At 39.7% G+C, this 21,700-nt stretch overlaps 1 protein-coding gene across 10 annotated transcripts in view; it reads right to left on the bottom strand.

The window, feature by feature from the left end:
* ITCH (itchy E3 ubiquitin protein ligase) overlaps positions 1 to 21,235 on the bottom strand; it is a 122,977-nt gene extending 101,742 nt beyond the window's left edge. The window contains exons 1-4 of one of the 10 annotated variants that reach the window (XM_070485828.1): positions 21,056 to 21,143; positions 16,492 to 16,568; positions 7,772 to 7,897; positions 6,568 to 6,745 (exon numbers count right to left, since the gene is read on the bottom strand). The gene's annotated coding sequence lies outside the window, so the exon portion shown is untranslated. Of the gene's footprint in view, positions 1 to 6,567; positions 6,746 to 7,771; positions 7,898 to 16,491; positions 16,569 to 21,055 lie in introns of all 10 variants that reach the window. The other 9 variants (XM_070485829.1, XM_014831480.3, XM_070485831.1 and 6 more) reach the window with 9 other exon arrangements.
* Between the last annotated feature and the right edge of the window lie 465 nt (positions 21,236 to 21,700).

Below are 21,700 nucleotides of genomic sequence, written 5' to 3'. Positions count from 1 at the left end.
ATAAACTCTTATATATATGTTAGAATGATTTCTAACAAGGGTGCCAAGACTATTTAATCGAGAAAGGACAGTCTTTCAACAAATGGTGCTGGGAAAATTGGCTATCCACTCACAAAAGAATAAAGCTGGACCCTTACCTAACACCACTCATAAAAATTAAAAATGGATCAAAGACTAAAACTATAAAACTCTTAGAGGAATTTTTAGGGCAAAAGCTTCACCACGTTCGATTTGGCAATGATTTCTTGTCTATGACACCAAAGGCACAGGCAACAAAAGAAAAAATAGATAAATTAGACTTCATGAAAATTAAAAACTTTTGTGCAAAGGACATTATCAACAAAGTGAAAAGGAAATCTACAGAATGGGAAAAAATACTTGCAAATCATTCATTTAAGGTATTAAGATCCAGAATACACAGAAAACTCCTCAGACTCAACAACAACAAAACAAAGAACTTGATTAAAAAATGGACAAAGGATTGAATGGACATTTCTCCAAAGAAGAATGGCCAACAAGTACATGAAAAGATACTCAACACCACTAATCATTAAGGAAATGCAAATCAAAACCACAATGAGATACTACCTCACACCAATTAGGATGGCTACTAACAAAAAAGAACCCAGAAAATAACAAATCCTGCCAAAGATGTGGAGAAATTGGAAATCTTGTGCACTGTAGGTAGGACTGTAAAACATACAGCTGCTATGAGAAACCGTATGGCGCTTCCTCAAAAATTTATAAATAGAATCACCATATGACCCAGCAATTCCACTTTTTGGTACACACCCAAAACAATTGAAAGCAGAGTCTCGAAGAGGTATTTGTATACCCATGTTCACAGCAGTATTATTCACAATAGCTAAAATGTGGAAGCAATAAGTTCATTGCTTATTATCATCAATGGACGAATGGATGAGCAAAATGTGGTATATACGTACACTAGAATATTACTCAGCCCTAAAAGGAAGGAAATTCTGACATATTTCACAACGTGGATGAACCTTAAGGACATTATGCCAAATGAAATAAGCCAGCCACAAAAAGATGATTCCACTTATATGAGGTACCTAGAGTAGTCAAAATCAGAGACAAAAAGTAGAATGGTGGTCAGGGTTAGAGGGAACAGGGAGTTATTGTTTAATAGGTACAGTTTCAATTTTGCAAGATGAAAAGAGTTCTGGGGATGGATGGTGATGATGACTGCACAAAGATATGAATGTACTTAATACCACTGAATCATACACTTAAAAATGGTTACAATGGTAAATTTAATGTTACGTGTATTATATTACAATTTAAAAAAAAAAAAAAGGCAATGCCACTTGCTCTCTTGGGTTACTTGCTCTCAGGGAAGCAGGCTGCCAGTTTGTGAGACCTAAGCAGCTCTATAAAGAGGTCTATGTGGAAAAGAACTGAAGCCGCCTGCCAAGAGCTAGCACCAACCTGCCAACCACATGAGTGAGAGACCTTAAAGGCTGATCCTCCAGGCCCAGTCAAGCCTTTAGATAACTGCAGCCCAGCGAGCATCTTGACTGCAACCTCATGAGACCCAGAGTCAGAACCATCCAGCTAAGCCACTTCTGAATTTCCAACAGAAACTACACAAGATAAAAAATATTTGCAGTTTTAAGCAGCTAAATAGCTAAATTTTGGGATAATTAATAGATAATTAGTATAATATTAAAACCATTGGATGAAAAGTTATTGGAAAATAGGATATTTATATGATCTCAAAATATTACCCCACATTTTACTTACTAAGGGAAAAGTACACCATTATAATGGAGAGATCTGACAGTATCACCTTAACCAAGTAAATAAATTTACCAACACCATTAGCGTCGCAACCTGCCATCATTGTGCCTAACAATATAATGAAAAAAACAAGTACTATCAATATCACATAGACTAGTATTCTTGCCCCAAAAATGTTTAACCTGAATTTAACAATGAGAAAATAATATCTAAAACTCATGACACTCCACAAGTCAAGTGCCTTGATTTCTTTTTTAAAAAATTAACATATTGGGGGCCAGCCCGGTGGCGCAACGGTTATGTGCGCACGTTCCACTTTGGCAGCCCGTGGTTCGCCTGTTTGGATCCCAGATGCGGACATGGCACTGCTTAGCAAACCATGCTGTGGCGGGCATCCAACATATAAAGTAGAGGAGGATGGGCACGGATGTTAGCTCAGGGCCAGTCTTCCTCAGAAAAAAGAGGAGGATTGGTAGCAGTTAGCTAAGGGCTAATCTTCCTCAAAAAAAAAAAAAAATTAACATACTGAAAAACTAAAAAGGCAAGAGGACTGCTCTAGATCAAGACACTAAACAGACATAACAACAAAATACGTGAACGCTGATTGCATCCTAGATCTGGGGACAAAACCAAAAAAAGACTTTTAGAGACAACAGGGAAAATCTGAATGTGAATATTAGTTGATATAGGATTATGGTTAATTTTCTTAGAAGTGATAAGACATATTATTGTGGTTATATAGGAAAATATCCTTATCATGGGAGAAGCAATGCAAAAGTGTTTAGAGGTAAAATATCATGATGACTGCAACTTACTTTCTCATAGTTCAGCAAAGTTAAAAGTATATCTATCTGGAGAGAGAAAGTAAATGTGGCAAGATGTTAAACTTAACTGAAGTGCTTACAAGAGTTCACTATACTATTCTTTCAACTTTTCTGTAGATTTGATCTTTTTCAAAATAAAAAACTGGTTTAAAAAAGAATACTGTAGGCTATCACAACGAGATGCCATGACATCACTATTAGAGTGGCTAAACAAGAAAATACTGACAATACCAAGGGCTGACAAGAACGCAAAGCACCCTTACATATTACTGGTTGGAATGCAAAATAATACAGGCAATCTGGAGAACATTTTGCCCATTTCTTATAAAGTTCAACACATTACCATATGACCCAAAAAGCCCATTCCTAGGTATTTGCCTTAGAGCAGAGGTTCTCAGTTCCAGAGGCTATTTTTCCTCTAGTACATTGTTTTTAGAACTAGGGGAGTGGGGTGCTGCTGTTATTTAGTGGGTAGAAACCAGGTATGCTGCTAAACATCCTACAATGCACAGGACAGCCCTCCACAACAAAGAATTATCCAGCCGAACATGTCATAGTGCCAAGATTGAGAAACCCTGCCTAGAGAAATAAAATCAAATGTCCACATAAAATCTGTACAGCAATGTTCATAGAGGATCCATTCATAATTGCCAAAAACGTGAAACAACTCAATGTCCTTCAACAGATAAATCAATAAACTGTGGTACATTCATACACTGGAATACTACTCAGCAATAAAAAGAATCGAACTACTGATACATGCAACAACTTGGATGAATCTCAAAGGCATCATGCTGAGTGAAACCCAGTCTCAAAAGGTTACATATGTATTATTCCATTTATGTGACAGTCTCCAAAAGACAAACCTATACGGATGGAGAACAAATCAGTGGCTGCCAGGGTTTAAGAATGAAGGGTGGGTATACCTAAATAACACAGTACAAGGGAGGATTTTGGTGTGATGGAATTGTTCTGCATCCTCATTATGCTGTTAATTACAAGAACCTATACACGTGTTAAAATTCATACAACTGTAGATCAAAAAGAAAGCCAATTTTACCATAGGATTTTTTAAAAGTAATATTTAAAATACTTAAATACTTATTTTATAATATTTAAGTATTTTAAAATACTTAAATATTACTTTTAAAAATATTTAAATATTACTTAAATATTATATTATAAATACAAAATATTTAAAATATATTTAAAATATTACTTTTTAAAAAAAGGCTACAAATCCTGTGTACTGGGTTGAATAGTGTCTCCCCCAAAATTTACATCCACTTGGAACCTCAGAATGTGACCTTGTTTGTTCTTATAGGTCTCTACAACGTAATCAAGTTAAGATGAAGTCATCCTAAATTAGGGCGGACCCTGATTCAATGACTGGTGCCCCTATAAGAGGAAGAAAATTTGAACATAGAGACATGCACAGAGTAAAAATGATGTGGCGACATACAGGGAGAACACCATGTGAAGATGGAGGCAGAGACTGGAGAGATGTGTACATAAGCCAAGGAATGCCAAGGACTGCTGGCAACCATCAGAAGGTAGAGAGAAGCACGGAACAGATTCTCCCTCTGAGAGGTTCCACCCTGATAGCACCTTATTTTTGGCCTTTTGGACTTCTATACTGTGAGAGAATTCAATTCTGTTGTTTTAAACCACCCAGTGTGTGGTGATTTGTTACAGCAGTCCTAGGAAACCAATACCCCCTATGATTCTATTTATATGACATTCTAGAAAAGCCAAAACTATTGGGACAGAAAACATATCAGTGCTTCCTAGGGGATGGGGTTGGGCAGAAATAAATGACTACAAACAAAGGAGCACAAGTAAAGACTGCAAGCGTTTGTCAAAATTCAAAGACCTGTCTACCTGAAAAGGAAGAATTTTAGTATGCGTTAAGTTACATCTCAATAAACCTGATTCCAGAAAAGGAAAAAGAGTATTCCCAATGTGAATGACAAAAAAAAAAAAAAAGGTGCTATTAATCTAGTTTCTACAATAACAAGAAAAAAATTGACTTTAGACCTCCTATGTATCTTGGGGAGATCTCTCCAGGACCCATTCTTCCTTTCTAGCACTTCCCTTCTACCTCCATATCTCACTGCTAGATTAACCCATCTTTTCTAATTTCCCTTTCATTTTATAATCTATCTTTCACCTCCTCTACCTCCTCCTAAGACTCAATTTTTAAAGACAATTTCAACTTTGCCTCTGTCTACAGCTTTAAAATTTGTAAGATACAGGGGCCGCCCCCGTGGCTGAGTGGTTGAGTTGGTGTGCTCTGCTTCGGTGGCCCAGGGTTTCGCTGGTTCGGATCCTGGGTGCGGACATGGCACCACTCATCGGGCCATGCTGGGATGGCGTCCCACATGCCACAGCTGGAGGGACTCACAACCAAAAGTGTACAACTATGTACCAGAGGGCTTTGGGAGAAAAAGGAAAAATAAAATCTTTAAAAATAAATAAATTAAATAAAATAACATTTGTAAGATACAGAGATGGAGATGGATGCTTCTGCATGAATTTCCTATGAAAAATAAGCGACTTTTTACATGATTTTTAAAAAAGATTTCACAATCAAGTACAGTGCTGTGGAGTCTCTATCTTCATCTAGTAAACCGTTATGGCTTGAACCAATGAAGATATCAGTTTTAATCTAAGATCAAGTACAACATTAAAATAATCTATTACCTATTACTGTCAGAAAGAAAATTAAAATGCAGTCAATTCTCAACACTTTTATATCACTCATTTTGAATAAAGTTTACTATCACACTAGAAAAATGTGACACTGTCCAATGTAGAAAGAAGGTGCTAAAACATTGCCAGAGGTAAAAACTAACCTTAACATCTTCTTGAAAGGCAGTGGAAAGACACAGACGATTTCACGAAATTATTTCAGTAACATCTTGCCCCATAATCAATAAACAGGCAAACTACATTTCCAGTCTATTTTAAAATACGTATCCTATTTATATACAAATTATTAAAGTCACAATATTACGAAATTTGCTTATTTTATTTTCAGAAATTACATATCCAATATAATCAGTTATTTTTATAGGTCATATCTATGTTGACCTAGAAAACTTTTCAATAATTTAATATAGGTCTATATTTTCTTAAAAGTCACCAAAGACATTTCAGAAAACACACAAAACCGATAAGGAGAAAACTGCTTGTTGAAGCAGACAGTACAGAGTTCAAAGAGCTAAAGTACACAGTGGTATTCAGAGAACTAAAATCTAATGAAGCTGAACTCTCAAACAGCCTTACTAAAATACAGAAGCATATATGGTAACTGTAAATACAATAAAAATAAAAAGGAGCAGTCTCCTTTGGATAGGGCCACTCAGCCATGTTTCCAAATCACTATTCAAGTGAAAGAGCTCTGTATCAAGGGATCTGTGTTGAAAAATCTGTATTCATTCATCAGCCACTAAGGTGAGGAACGGACTTCGGCCTCAATCCATTTGGAAGTGAAAGTCAGAGTTGGTAATGGTTCTCATGTATGCCACACTACCCAGCCAGGTTGAAAACTAGATCCTGTTCCCTAGGGCCACAGTAGCTCAGACTAATTAGAAGGAACAACGTTTAGATCTCATTCTCCACTAATTATAGCAAGAGAGCTGACCTTGGTGTATGGGGTGCTGAAGGTACTGTCAAAGGGGACAAGAGTTCTTTGGGTTGGGTAGAAGGTAAATACTCACTTCCATAACTTAATTTCTCAACAAAAAAAGAGGGAATGAACTCAAACTCACTTATGATGGGGAAAAGTTGCTTTTCTATTTACTGGAGAAAGTTACCTTAACAGGAAGGTAGGATGTGAACCACCCTCTTTCCCCTATAACAATGACATCTTGATTTTGAACACCATGGAACGATCTCAGATCACTCCAAACTCTTCTTCTATTTTCCAACCAAATATATCAGCATGGATTCTAAAGCACATGCATAAAAAGACAATTACCGGGGCTGGCCCTGCGGCCGAGCTGTTCGCGGGCTCCACTGCAGGCGGCCCAGTGTTTCATTGGTTTGAATCCTGGGCGTGGAGATGGCACTGCTCATCAAGCCACGCTGAGGCAGCGTCCCACATGCCACAACTAGAAGGACCCACAACAAAGAATATACAACTATGTACTGGGGGCCTTTTGGGAGAAAAAGGAAAAAAAAAAAAATCTTTAAAAAAAAAAAAGAATTACCTTACTCAAAGAGAAAAACAGGAAGGTACAACTTTCAAGGTTCAATAGTATGAAAACAGTTTAAGGAAACTGGCAACAGAATCAAACTTTTAGCATTCGTTTGCTGGTTTGAACTCTGTACCCAGTATTCCAGAAGGCAATTTCTTCCCTGTTCTCTCAAACAGCTTTCTGACAAACATTTTAATATTAACTAGTATTACAAGCAGCTTCCTGGCTTTGACTGACTATTTACTGCTGGAGTTTAAAGGATCTGAGATGCCACAATAAATATAACTACTGTTGTGCTACTATAAATATTACTCTCTTTTGAAAACAATGCTTGTGTGAAATTATACAACCTAATTATATATAAAGCTGAATTTCCTAGCTCCTAAGAAACTCTTGTTTCTGTTTTTTGTTTTCATTATGAGGAAATTACCCCTGAGTTAACATCTGCCGCCAATCCTCCTCTTTTTGCTGAGGAAGACTGGCCCTGAGCTAACATCCGTGCCCATCTTCCTCCACTTTTTATATGTGGGATGCCTGCCACAGCATGGCTTGCCAAGTGGTGCCACATCTGCACCTGGGATCCGAACCAGCGAACCCCGGGCAGCCGAAGTGGAATGTGCGCACTTAACTGCTGTGCCACCAGGCCAGCCCCAAAATTCTTGTTTCTGATCATCTCTTAATATCCATGAATTCTCAAAATATAAGACCCTGATAGCCACCATCCCCATCATTCCAGCAAACCTTTTTTAGATTATTTGTTAACAACTATCAAGTAAACTAGATGTCAATACTAACAAGTTACTGAGTAATATGTATGCATACTTTATAAACAAATTCATGCATTTTTATTAAAAGAAGTAAAAGTATTGTTATTCAGATTGTACAAAAACCGAGAAAAAAAAATCACAAAGAGAGAATCATTTACACCCAAAAGCCCTAAATACTGGGCGGAGGGAAGAAGGGAAAAGACAAATTACCACTTACCCATTAGGAAACAAACAGGATCAGAAAGCAGAGCCAATTCTACACTCCAATTTGGGTCTGCGGATTTTCACCTTAGTTTTCTATTCCAGGACTACCTCCTCCACTTTGACTGAATTTGAAAAGGACCTGAATAAAAATATTATTTCAAAGAAGGCAAAATACCACACACACCTTATTGGTTCTCACAGGTAAACAAATGGAAATCCAGGAAAGTTAAATGGTTTGCCCAATTAGGCAAATATTTCTCAGATATGACACCAAAAGTACCATCCATAAAAGAAAGAATTGAAAAATTAAGCCTCATCAAAATTAGGAACTTCTACTCCTCAAAAGACACTATTAAGAAAATGAAAAGACAAGCAAAAGGCTGGGAGAATATATTTGTAAAATGCCTATCCAACAAAGGACTCATATCTAGAATTTACAAAGAACTCTTACAACTTGATTATATGATAAATGACCCAATCAAAATGGATTGTCCAAGGTCAGAAGAGCAGATAGGCTAAAAATTGAGCTCCCTAGGGCCAGCTCCGTGGCTGTGTGGTTAAGTTCACGCGTTCTGCTGCGGTGGCCCAGGGTTCAGATCCTGGGCGTGGACACGGCACCGCTCATCAGGCCACCTTGAGGCGGCGTCCCACATCCCACAACTAGAAGGACGTGCAACTAGGATATACAACTGTGTACAGGGGGGATTTGGGGAGATAAAGCAGAAAAAAAAAAAAAAGATTGGCAACAGTTGTTAGCCCAGGTGCCAATCTTTAAAAAAAAACAAAACTGAGCTCTCTAGCCTTGCTCAATGTTAATTTCATGATTTAAAACCATGGTTCTATAAAGGAGCCAAAAAAAATAGAGAAACAAACAAACAAAAAATACTTATATCATTGCTGTACTTGAACTAATTCAGTTTGGTCCTTTTCAAAATTATCAAAATATATATTGAAAGCCAGCCCTGATGGCCTAGTGGTTAAAGTTCAGCACTCACCACTTTGGCAGCCCAGGTTCGTTTCCCAGTCACAGAACCATACTACCCATCTGTCAGTTGCCATGCTGTGGTAGCAGCTCACATAGAAGAACTAGAACGACTTACAACTAGGATATACAACCATGCACTGGGGCTTTGGGGAGGGGGAAGAAAAAGGAAGATTGGCAACAGATGTTAGCTTAGGGTGAATCTCTCCCTGTGTGTGTGTATATACACATATATACATACACATTCATAAAAAATATACATATTTTTTAGAATTTATATATATTTTATATATATATATATATCTAGGATCACTCCCAACCCCCTCTTGACAAAAACAAAAAACCCTAATGAGTAGCACAGACTCAAAATAAGAAATTCCAAATCATCACATAATAAAATCAAGTTAAGAAGTGAATCACTGAAATGATTAAAACAAATTTTTTTCCCTTCAGAATTACTAAAGGTAAAACCCTTGTTTGGATACCTCAGGCTAACTTGTATTTTCTTAGGCAAACAGTAACAAGTCCTCTAAGAGAAGAATCAAATTTCTTTCAATGAGATCTTATATTTTCCTTCTCTAAAGTGAAATTTAAAGGACACAGGGACTTCTTTGCCTAAAAGCTTAATCATCTATAAATGTTTACCTCATCAAGTAAATGGTTAAAAGAGAAGAATGGAGAAATTCAAAACTAGAGAAAAATGTAATGATGGTCCTGCCCTGACCAACCTTCACCTTTCCAGAAAGCACTACTTTTAAGCTTTTATCATCAAACATTTACTGAGGGACTATATATTGCAGAGAATGGTTCTAGCTGCTTTGTCAACAATAGATAAAGGAGGAGGAATAGCAGTAGACCCAGAAGCAGAAAACACATGGGCAGCAGCCTACAAAATAATTAGGACACCAAAAAACCAAACAATCCAATTAAAAAATGGGCAAAGTACTTGAACAGACATTTCTCCAAAGAAGATATACAAATTGCCAAAAAGCACATGAAAAGATGCTCAATATCACTAATCATTAGAGAAATGTAAATCAAAATCACAATGATACCACTTTACCATGAGGATAACGTTTTTTTTTTTTTTAAAGATTGGTACCTGGGCTAACAATTGTTGCCAATCTTCCTTTTTTCTTTTTTTTTTTAAGGATTGGCACCTGGGCTAACAACTGTTGCCAATCTATTTTTTTTTTTGCTTTTTTCTGCTTTATCTCCCCAAACTCCCCCTGTACACAGATGTATATCTTAGTTGCCGGTCCTTCTAGTTGTGGGATGTGGGACGCCACCTCAACGTGGCCTGACAAGCGGTGCCATGTCTGCGCCCAGGATCCAAACCCTGGGCCGCTGCAGTGGAGCACACGAACTTAACCACTTGGCCACGGAGCCGGCCCCAGGATAACTCTTATTAAAAAATAAAAATAACAAATGTTGGCATAGGTGTGGAAAATTGGAACTCTTGTGCACCGCTGGTGGGAACACAAAATGGTATAACTACTGTGGAAAACAGTATGGTGGATCCTCAAAACGTTAAACATAGCATTATCACATGATCCAGCAATTCCACTTCTGGTAATATACCTAAAAGAACGTAAAGAAGGGACTTGAACAGATATTTGTACACCCACGTTCACAATATCCAAAAGGTGGAAATAACCCAAAATCTGTCTATTAACAGACGAATGGATAAACAAAATGCAGTAGACACATAAAATGGAATACTGTTCAGCCTTAAAAAGGAATGAAATTCTGACACATGCTACAACATGAACTTTGAAGACATTATGCTAAGAGAAATAAGCCAGACAATAAGAACAAATATTGTATGATTCTGCTTACATAAGGTGCCCAGAATAGTCGAATTCCACACAGAGACTGAAAGTAGTATAGTGGTTACCAGGGGCTAGGGGAGGAGGAATGGTGAGTTACTGTTTAATGGTTACAGAGTTTCAGTTTGGGATGATGAAAAAGCTCTGGAGATGCACAGTGGTGATGACTGCACAATGTGAATGTACTTAATGCCACTGAACTGAATGCTTAAAAATGGTTAAAATGGTAAATTTTCTGTTATGTATATTTTCCCACAATAAGAAACAAACAAACAAAAAATAATCAGGGGGCCGGCCCAATGGCGCAGCGGTTAAGTGCACACGTTCTACATCGGTGGCCCACCGGTTTGGATCCCGGGTGCAGACGTGGCACCACTTGGCTCGCCATGCTGCGGTAGGCATCCCACATATAAAATAGAGGAAGAGGGGCATGGATGTTAGCTCAGGGCCAGTCTTCCTCAGCGAAAAGAGGAGGATTGGCAGCAGTTAGCTCAGGGCTAATCTTACTCAAAAAAAAAAATCAGGACAGGTAAATTCATCATTTTCTGTCCCTCAGAGATGAAAACATCAATTTATATAGTAAAATCAACTAACAGGGAAGACTGAACATATGTGCTCCCTCTCTACTCCCTCCTGAAACCCCAGCAAAATGAAATTAAGGAATAAAAAAGCATAAAAAAGACAAGGGAGAGGAAATGACAGCAGATAAATATCAGCAACATTCTGGACAATGAAAAGCAGTAGTAGCTATGTTCTGAACATTTCAACATATATGTAGAATATAGTTGTTTTTAATTAAGACCTATAGTAAATATCTTTCCTCCAAAAAATTCACTAACAGAAAAAGATAATCTGGGATTTCCCTTTAACTACTGACTTTCCATGGAAGCAAATGCAACTAATCCCTCTCCCGTTTTCCTTTCTTTCCCACTTCCAAATCAGATCTATAATTAAATGAACCACCTGAAAATCCCTTTTAATTTTCAGAACAAATGAACTCCCAAAACTAGGTTAGACCATGCTTCAAAAGTAAAAAAAAAAAAAAAAAAAGTAAATCCCTACTCTATTAAATGAGATTTAGATTTAGCTCACTTTGACCCTATTACTGCTTCTCTGTGACAGAAGCAATTTTGTGTACTTTTCAGAGGCTCAGTTCAGTATTCTCATTCATCAATGAGGGAAATGTTGCTCTATCTCAAATATTCTTAATACTCAGGCTATATCTAACATACTATTCAGCTTGCTTAAAAAGACTACTTACAACAATTACATTTTGCATTTTAGTCAACAATAAGGAATAATTTCCCTGTGTATGTCAAGAAAATTTTCATGAGAAAGTATAAACAGAACCAAAGCCTTGGTGAAAATAAAATCTTAAAAATCACTTTCTCAGGATATACAGAATAAACACATTCCATTTTTCTACAACGTTTATCAGTTTCTTTAAAAATGCTGAATCATGAATTATTGTGTCAAGTTTCTGCGGCAAAATTCTACATCTTCTCTATTATCAAACCCTTTCTCAGTGCTTCCAAACCTCGGCAAATACAAAAATTCCATGTATAAACCAAAGTCTAATGAAACTTATCAGAGGTTAACTGACATCACCAAAAATTTTGAAACTAGAAATGTGATAAGCTGTTGAACTACTTTGATTCTTCCTTTTCTTTCTATTCTACTTGTGCAAGCTGGAAAATCATAAGACTATGTATGTCATCCATCATTAAGGAGGGTGCTGGGGCTGAGTGATGAAGTAAGATCCAAAACATAAACAAAAGAGGGATAACCTGTAGACATAGTATTATCCTCACATAATCCAGTTTTTACAAAAGAACAGAGAAAAAGCTGTCAAAATTGGCCCTATTTAATGCAGGGTCCCATTGTCACAGAGTGACCCATATACAAGCTTTTGTCTCTTATATAAGCTTTTGCCCCTTCCTTTCCATTCCCACTACCCCTCCCTAGCCTGGTCTCCCTGCCTTCAGACCCTACCAACCCTAATAAATATCGTAGACCTCAATATTATCAAATAAATTTTCATAAAATACCATTTCATCCTGTCAGAAAATAGGACTTAAGGTTATCCCAAAATAAGGCTGGTCTCTTAACTTTTCCAAACTTTCTCCTATTACCAAGCCCTCTTCAGACTAATCTAAACAACTAATCTATTCACTGCACTTCCACATCTCAAGCCATTCCTGCCTCTGCACCTTTGCCCATTCTGAATTCCAGTCTTAAATAACTTCCCTCCTCCTCTCTGCCATAATAATTACTCGGCATACCCCTCATTAAGACCTAGACTTCTTTGAGGTATTGTTCGAACTGTTTTAAATCTTTATGTGGGTAAGAACTTTCTTCCCGGAGGACAGGGAACGTGGGTTATGCCGCCAAGAGTCAAGCCCCAGATCAGAGGTTGCAAAGTGGCAACCCACAAGGCAAATTCTGCCCACAGTGGTGATTCGTTTGGCCCATAGTGTTTATATTATGAATTCATAAGTTGCCAACATTTAAAAATAAAGATTTCTCAAAAAATCTGGATTTTCAGCTTCTCTTTAGAAAAAAGTTAAGATGTTCAGGCCACACTCAGTTTATGTTCCCCCTAGATCAATAGTAAGCCAACACTATTCTAAAATGGTGAATTTTACCTCAATTAAAAAAAAAAGTGAGCCAAAGCTGCTTAACAGCTGCCCCATTGGAGAGACATGAATTCTTTAGTTCACTTAAATCCCAATCTGATCTATCATTACTTTTTAAAATGTTCATCTAGCCCTTGTAGGCATTTGAATTTACAATGCTCTCCCAAGATAAACTTACTGAATGAATTAATGAATTCAGATGATAATTTTAAGACAGACAAGGCTGGTGGTAATGATAATGGCCACAACAATAACAATAATAGCAACTAACATCTCATGCTTATTGTGAGCCAACTACTGTTCAAGCAAAAATACATTATCTCATTTAATCCACACAACAACCCTATGGATATGCTATTACTATTACCAATTTACAGATGAGGAAACTGAGGCACAAAGAAGTTAAACAACTTGGCCAAGGTCAGAGTGCCACTCCATGGTACAGCCAAAATTCAAAACCGGACAACTTAACTCCAGTACACACTGTTAACCCCTACAATATGATTCCTTTAGACTAGCATCCCTTCCTCTGTGTCCAACTGAATTGATTCTCTGGAACAAAGAATCAAAAGACTAAATTTGAGAGCTCACTCTTTCTCTGTACAAATGACTAAGGACCAAATCAAAGTTTACCTAAATGCAGGCGGCATTTCTGGACTTTTTCCTTGTCTTAAAAGAAAAATTTGTCTCCAATTCACAGAGAAAAGGTTACGGAATCCAATTAAAAAAATATTTTCTCAGAAAGCAAGTATGTTATTAGACATTTCTGGAGTGAGGTAAGCTTAATATGCAGATGAATTCTTAGTTTAAAACTACAAAGTGATGATACATACAAAACAACTTCTTTTCTGGGTTAGACATGTATATCAATTAGGGTAAACAGTTTCCAGACTGAAAAAAACCTGTGAGTTTCTTGAAGGCAGGGACTGCTTTTTAGTCATGAATTCCTGCAATGCCTAGCACAGAGCAGCACTTAGCATATATTCAGTTATGTTAAAGGAACCAAGAAATCTGAAGTTAATATCTTAAATTGCAATGCAATCCTTATTATGACATTTATCATCTTGCTTTTTACAATAATTACCAGTGAGTAAGTTTCTTTTCCTATCAAAAACACAAAATCCTTGAGGCAGGGGTTTTATATTAAGTAATCCTTGAGACCAACCGAAGCAAGGGCTCAATAAATGTTTGTTGAATATTACAAACTTAACATTTCTAAACTTAGGTTTCCTACAAGTCTCTCTACCAATGTTTAACGTAGAACTTAAAATGGCTTCTCATTTAGAAAGCACTGGATATTATGAAGTCCCATTATAAGATATTTCTGAGACCAGTCTTATATTGTAATATCAACAAAGCCCTGAAAAATTAGTGAACCAGCACATGAAGCACAAAGTATAACCAAAGAGTGAGCTAGAAAGAACCTGAGAGATCATAATGTTTGATGCTTTCAATAGATAGGTGAGGAAATGGAGGCCCAGAGAGATTTAAGAAAATTGCCCAAGATCACAGAATTTAAGTAACTAGCAATACCAACCCTAGAACCCAGGTCTCCTGAACGCTGGCCCAGATTTCTTTCCACAAAGAACTACTTTGTAAGCTCAGGATGAAGTGGACACTTTAAAATTTTTTAAAGATATTTGGTATGGAGAATGATCTTTCCCAGCACATAACTTTCTGTGAGGTATTACATCACCGTTAAAGAAATGAAAGCTGCCTTGTTCCTTTACTGCAGATAATTCCATCTCCTTTTCCCCTTCTTTATTTGCTCTACATATTTTTCATTTTCATGTCTTTCCTTTCATTATCTTCTGAGAATTCTTCTATCTCTTATCTACTTTCCTTCTTATCTACTTCCTTCCCAAGTATCTCTCACAAAGCACCCCACCATCTCCTTCCTTTCCCTCCATAATTATAAAAAAGAACAGATTAAGCACACTTCTGATTGCAGCACTGGCCTGGGACACCATAATAAGCAAATCATAGCCTGGTCTCTAAGCATTTATGGGGCAATTAGTTAATAAAAATATAAACTAAACGCAAAGTCACATAAACGAATGAATAATAAACTTGATGCTTACAGTGTAGACAAGAATCTAAGTATGGATGGGACATTTATGTGAAGGGAGGTGGTTAATGACAATGACAACAAATAGCTGCAAGATTAGGGTTAAGCAAATTAAGAGGACCACTCTCTTCCTATTCAGCTTTCTCACCTACCAATTCACCTGCTCTACTTCATTCACTCCCTATTCTCAATACTGCTTGACTTTTTCTATGCTCTATTCTTTTTTTCATGTTCAATAGTTTTCCTTTTCTCTCTCCTGATCTTTTTTTTTTGTTTTGGTTTTGTTTTGTTTGAGGAAGATTAGCCCTGAGCTAACATCTGCTGCCAATCCTCCTCTTTTTTTTGCTGAGGAAGACTGGCCCTGAGGTAACATTCATGCCCATCTTCCCCTACTTTATATGTGGGACGCCTGCCACAGCAAGACTTGCCAAGCGGTGCCATGTCCGCACCCGGGATCCGAACAGGCGAACACTGGGCCGCCGAAGCAGAACATGCGAACTTAATCACTGCACCACTGGACTGGCCCCCTCTCCTGATCTTTTAAAGTGAATCTGTCCTGTCCTCATGTATTCCTTTTCAATGTTATTGCCAACTTCTCCCACCTTGTAGATCTAGATAATGTCTTGTGAATTCATTTTTTTCTAAAGATTTAATATGTATTATTTTATTTGATCCTCACAACAATGCCAGGGAGGCAGGTAGGAATCAATAAATCTATTTTAGAAATACATAAACTGAGTCTCGGCAGAATTAAATAATTTGTCAAAAGTCACAGTTTGTCAGTGGCAAAATCAAACCAGAAACCAGACCATTTCTTTCCAAGTTTTCTATTCTTTTTCCATTGCACCATGTTGCCTTCTTTTTAATTCCTACACTTTTTAGCCATACGTATGCAAATATGTGGACAAATATATAGAGATAAATTTTTATAAAAAAACAGCACAAGTGGGAAAAGTATGTGTATGTCTAAGGAAGCTATAAAAACAAAAAAGTCAAAGGACCCAAATTAAGAGCATAGTGTGGCTCACAGGCTAATCCTTGTAGAAGAGGTTTTGAGTTTCAGATCCAAGTGGAAACTACCTATTTCTTCAACCAACTGATGTAGCCAGCATCAACACTGCTCTCCCCCCACACCTCCCTACAACAGTTATACGACCAGGGCTCATCCTCTGCACCATTCTTGCCCCCCCAATCTCTCTCACAGGCAGGCCACCATACCTGAAGTTCTCACCGTTCGAGTCACTTCTTTGGGTTAAGGCGTTGTCTCCAGAAGGCCACTGTTAAATGCATGTTACCTGAGAGGGGAAGGAGGGTCCATTAACATATTACTCCTATGGTTAAATGCATCAGATTAGTGATGACCTTGGGAATCTGACAGCACAATGTCTTTTAAAAAGTTTCATGGGGGGGCCGGCCCCTTTGCTGAGTGGTTAAGTTCACGAGCTCCACTTCGGCAGCCCAGGGTTAGCAGGTCTGAATCCTGGGTGCAGACATGGCACCGCTCATTAAGCCATGCTGAGGCGGCATCCCTCATGCCACAACTAGAAGGACCCACAACTAGAAATACACAACTATGTACCAGAGGGCTTTGGAGAGAAAAAGGAAAAATAAAATCTTAAAAATAAATAAAAAGTTTCATGGGGATAGATTTTTTTTGATGGGGCAGGCAGAATAAGAAGGTGAGTCAGGGGGAAAATGATTCATACATAGTATGGGGTGGTGCTCACCTGGGTATGATGGCTACATGGCAAAATGAGGATGCTCATATAAACACATACTCTGCTTTATGGGGTCACTGTAAGGACGGTCTCTACAACTTAGAAGCTCTTAGGGATAGGAAAAGAAAAAGCACACCAAGGATCTGAGTACAGTCAAAAGCAAAAGAGCTGAGCTGGCAACAGTTTTCCAAAGGCAGTGCACTACTAGACCAAAGGCGGAGTCTTCTAGTTAACTACTTCTAGTTGTGAGGCTGGTTTTCAACCCAACATTTTTAGCGAGGGCCAACTCTCAACCAGAGAATGCTGCAAGTCAATTCTGCAACCCTCCTTGCTGATTTATATTGACTCAAAGCCAGTGTCATTTAGAGCCACAAAAATCAACATGCCTTTACTGAGCACATATTTTGAGCCCAGGATTTGGCTAGGTACTATAAATACATAAAAAATTAACTTTATATACTTTTGCCTTAACTCATATAAAGGAAACCAATCCCCAAAAACCAAAATTGAGAAAGGGTGAAGAACAAGAAAGGAAGTGAAAAAAAAACAGGTGACTATTTCCTATCAGTACTAACATAAATTTTTTAAGCCAGAATGAATACAACAAAACTCACTTACAGGCCAAAGTTCCTTGCTAAACTCTTGCCTAAGTAGTCAAGAGGCACAGGCTAGATATATCTTTTTTTTTCTTTTGATAAAATATCAGAAGCTCTTTAGTAGCACACATTCATCTTGGTACACTGGAGAATAACAGAGTAAGAGTTACAAAACTTGGTTCTAGTTCTACCTCTGATTCTTAACTGATTTTAGGTAAATTATTTAACCTGCTTAGGACTTTGTTTTAAAAAGAAAACTAAGAAGTTGGACTAGTCTTAGAATAGTATATACCTGGCACATATACCACCCACTAGATAACTGTATCCACAGGAGGCATCACTAATCAATCGCAAGCCACCTTCCCAGAGAACCCATATGACCAAAATCCTTCTCCCCACAGTAATTCTGGCAGCAGCTACTTCAAAGAAGAATTGGCCCATAAACCATATTCGCCACTGTGCACTAGATAATCTCTGCAATCTCTTCCAACTCAAAAATTCTAATACCAAGTTCCTGAGGGTGGGAGAAAAACTTCCAACCAGCTTAGATCAATGTTGATAGTCATAAATTTCAGTCTAATCTCCAAATTTTCCTCCAAACTGCACCCAATCTGGTTCTTCTTAATTTTTCAAAGAAGCTAATGAACACACTGATACCATTAACATATATAACCTGGCAATATAATTCAGGTTTGCTACTAAGTTCTTTTGACAGACTGGCCCTAAAAAATCCTCATCCAAAAATATGGTAACAATATTGCACTAGTAAAGAACTAAACCCAAACCCTTGATCATCCCCACAGCCTCTGTCCAAGGTGAAACCTTTTCACTTCTCACCTAGACCTCAGCAATAGCACCCTTTCACTCTTATCACTAGAGCAATCTTTCTAAAACACACATGTACTCATACCACTTCCCTGTTTAAAAATATGTATCTATTGCTAACAACATAAAACTCAAGCTTTTTAGCATTAACTTAGAAATGTTCATATAGTTGCTTCCTTTGACCCTTCTGGCCTCCTGTCTCATCTGCTCTCCTTCCCCATCCCACTTCCCTGCTCTCTAAACACTCTTTCTTCCACAAACCTCTGCATTTACACACAGCATTAAGGCTTTTCCTTTGTCTGCCTTGTCCTTCCCTTTCCCCAACCGTATCACTCCTACTCATCATTTAAGACCCAACTGAGGTCCGGGGCAGACCCTGCCTCCATCTCTGGCCAACCCCCAGATAGAACTGGTCACTTCCGTTTCTGTCTCAAAGTTTTTTGAACTGTCCTGAGTATGTCCACAGTATTGTTTGCCTCAGTGGTTCCCAACACCATCAGAATTTCCTGAGGCATGTTTTAAAAATAAATTCTTCAGTGGCTGGCCAGGTGGTGTGGTGGTGAAGTCCCACTTCAGTGGCCAGGGATTCACAGGTTCAGATCTGGGCATGGACCTACATGCCATTCATCAAGCCATGCTGTGGCAGTGTCCCACATACAACACAGAGGAAGACTGGCATATCTTCCTTCTGAGATGTTAAGCTCGGCAAACAACCTTCCTCAAGCAAAAAGAGCAAGACTGACAACCAATGTTAGCTCAGGGCTAACCTTTCTCATCAATCAATCAATTCTTCAGGGCCAACCCAGGCATAACGAATCAATCTCAGGAGATGAGATCCTGGAATTTCTACTTTTAAAAAGCTTCCCTAGGGGCCGACCCGGTGGCCCAGCGGTTAAGTGCGCACGTTCAGCTTCTCGGTGTCCTGAGGTTCGCCAGCCCGGATCCCGGTGTGGACATGGTACCGCTTGGCATGCCATGCTGTGGTAGGCGTCCCACATATAAAGTAGAGGAAGATGGGTACCAATGTTAGCTCAGGGCCAGGCTTCCTCAGCAAAAAAGAGGACCGGCAGTAGTTAGTAAGTTCAGGGCTACCCGTCAAAAAAAAAAAAAAAAGCTTCCCTAATTATTCTAATGGTCAAATTGGGGGACTATTGGTTTGTCTGTCTCTTCTAATAGGTGTAAAGATGTGTTTTTTTAAAAGAATGTAGAAATGATTTACTCTAGAATACAGTGAAGAAGTATTCTGCACTTGCTTTTTATTTCATATCATAATCCTTGTTGCTCTGACTCATAGACTGAAAATGAAAGAATTCCTTTTGGACTCACACCCAAAAAACTTAAGTCACTGTTCAAAAAAGCAGTTGAATTTCCACCTTCATTTCTAAATCTTAAAAATGAAGTAATTGAACCCTGAGTAAACCTGTGAAAACACAGTGCGGGCTCTCAACAGAACTGCCACGAGAACTTCATTTCAGCTGAGAAACAAATCCCTTGCCGATTTTGAGAGCGGAAATACAGCGTCTTTACGAACGTCCTTAAAATCGAATTATATTAGGAATAGATGCGGGAGAACCCAGCTGAGTGCAATGGCTGGCTCCAGCGTCTCATTAATTTTCAAAGAAAAACCCCATTCTTTCTTTCTCACCCCTCACTCCCCCCCAAAAGTATACTGAAGCTGTAGAATAACGGCAGAAAATGTAACAAGATTAAGATACAAATGTAACCAGGAAAACAAGTTGTGTTGTTACTGGGGAATTCTGAATTTCAAGCGGTTTGCAAGTTTACCTGGTTACATCTCGGACGAACTTTAGGCCCAAAGTCTACTTCGGGCGCACAGTCTGTTTCTCTCTCTCTTTAACTCGCTGCCCAGAAATAATTCTGAAAACCTGTGGTCCCTACTAAGTTATGTCCTCATCATGTTTCGACCCTTAGAATACGTTCACAGCTACTTTTTTCTTTTCTCTGCTAAAGAAAAGGACACTCTCAGGAAGGAGGAGGACAGTGACAGCTCCACGTCTGCAAAACTCGGCGCCGGCGGGGCCGCGGCGGCGGGAGCCGAGCAGGGCGCCCGGGCCGGGACCACCACGCTGGGGGACAATGGAGGGAGGAGGGGACTGGAAGAGGGCAGGGGAAGTAGCCGCTGTGCTGGGCCCCCATCGCAACTAGGGGTTCCAAAGTCTCGAGAAGGCCAGCCGGGCGGCAGGTGGGCCCGGCCGCCGCCCCTCACAAGGCCACGTCGCCCGCGCCGGCCTCTGCCGCCGGGCCCCGCGCGTAGGCCGGACCGGGCCGCGGCAGAGTGGCCCTCGGGCGGGGCGGAGGGGCGAGCGGCCGGCCCCTGCCGGCTCCCACCGCGGCCCAGCCGTCCCACAACTCGGCGCTGGCGAGGTGAGGGCCTCCGGACGCCTCAGCCCGACAGTGGCCACTCGGCGCGTCCGGCCGTCCCAACCCCCGCCCGGCCGGGCCATCAGCCCGAGCTCCTCGCGCCCCCCACGGGAACCGGCTCTGAGGGGAGAGGGAGCACCCAAGGTTCTGAGGGCCCAGGCTCGCGCGCCGCACTCCTCCATCCCTCGTTCTCCTCGGACTCTCTTGTCCGAGAAACCCTCTCTCCCCAGAAATGCCCCCAGTCCGCCTGCGGATGTTTACCGGGACGCGGGGCGGCGGCGACTCTTCAGTCCCTCGACTAAGATGGCAGCCGGTCCCGAGCCCCGACCACAAGCGACCGGAGCCAGTAGGCGGCCAACGCGCAGGCGCCTCCGCCTCGGGAGCTACCCGGACTCCAAGCCCCAGAAGCCTTCACGCACTAACCGGCCTCCAGCCCGAAGAGCTGGCAGGGGCTGGTGAGCGCAGATAACCCAGAGTTTCCTCGACCCCAAGTAGGAGGAGCTCTTGAATGGCTCCCAGCACTTCTAGGCGTTTTTTTTTTTTTTTAACTCTCCCCGCCCCCCCGCCACACCCCAAGAACGTCTCAAGACTGTAGCTGTGGTTCCCAAACTCTAGCGTACATCAGAATCACCTGAAAGGCTTGTTAAAACTTAGACTGCTGGGCCCCAGCCCCAGAGTTTCTAATTTAGCCGATCTGGGATCTGGCATCTAATAATTTACATTTCTAACAAACTCTGGTGCGCTGCTTGTGGGGGATCACACTTTGAGAACCACTAGATTATAGCTTTGTCCTTAAGAAAGTGCACTCGGGAGTTACATTGATTGCGTTCAAATATGCCTTTTAACAGAGTGTGTTTAGGGATGATGAAAATAGCTACGCGTAATTGGTGCCATCATGGCAGGTGT

This window comes from Equus asinus, chromosome 15, assembly GCF_041296235.1.
Source record: "Equus asinus isolate D_3611 breed Donkey chromosome 15, EquAss-T2T_v2, whole genome shotgun sequence".
Classification (NCBI taxonomy): Eukaryota; Metazoa; Chordata; class Mammalia; order Perissodactyla; family Equidae; genus Equus; species Equus asinus.
The sequence above is the reverse complement of the archived record's forward strand: the minus strand, read 5'-3'. Positions and strand labels throughout refer to the sequence as shown.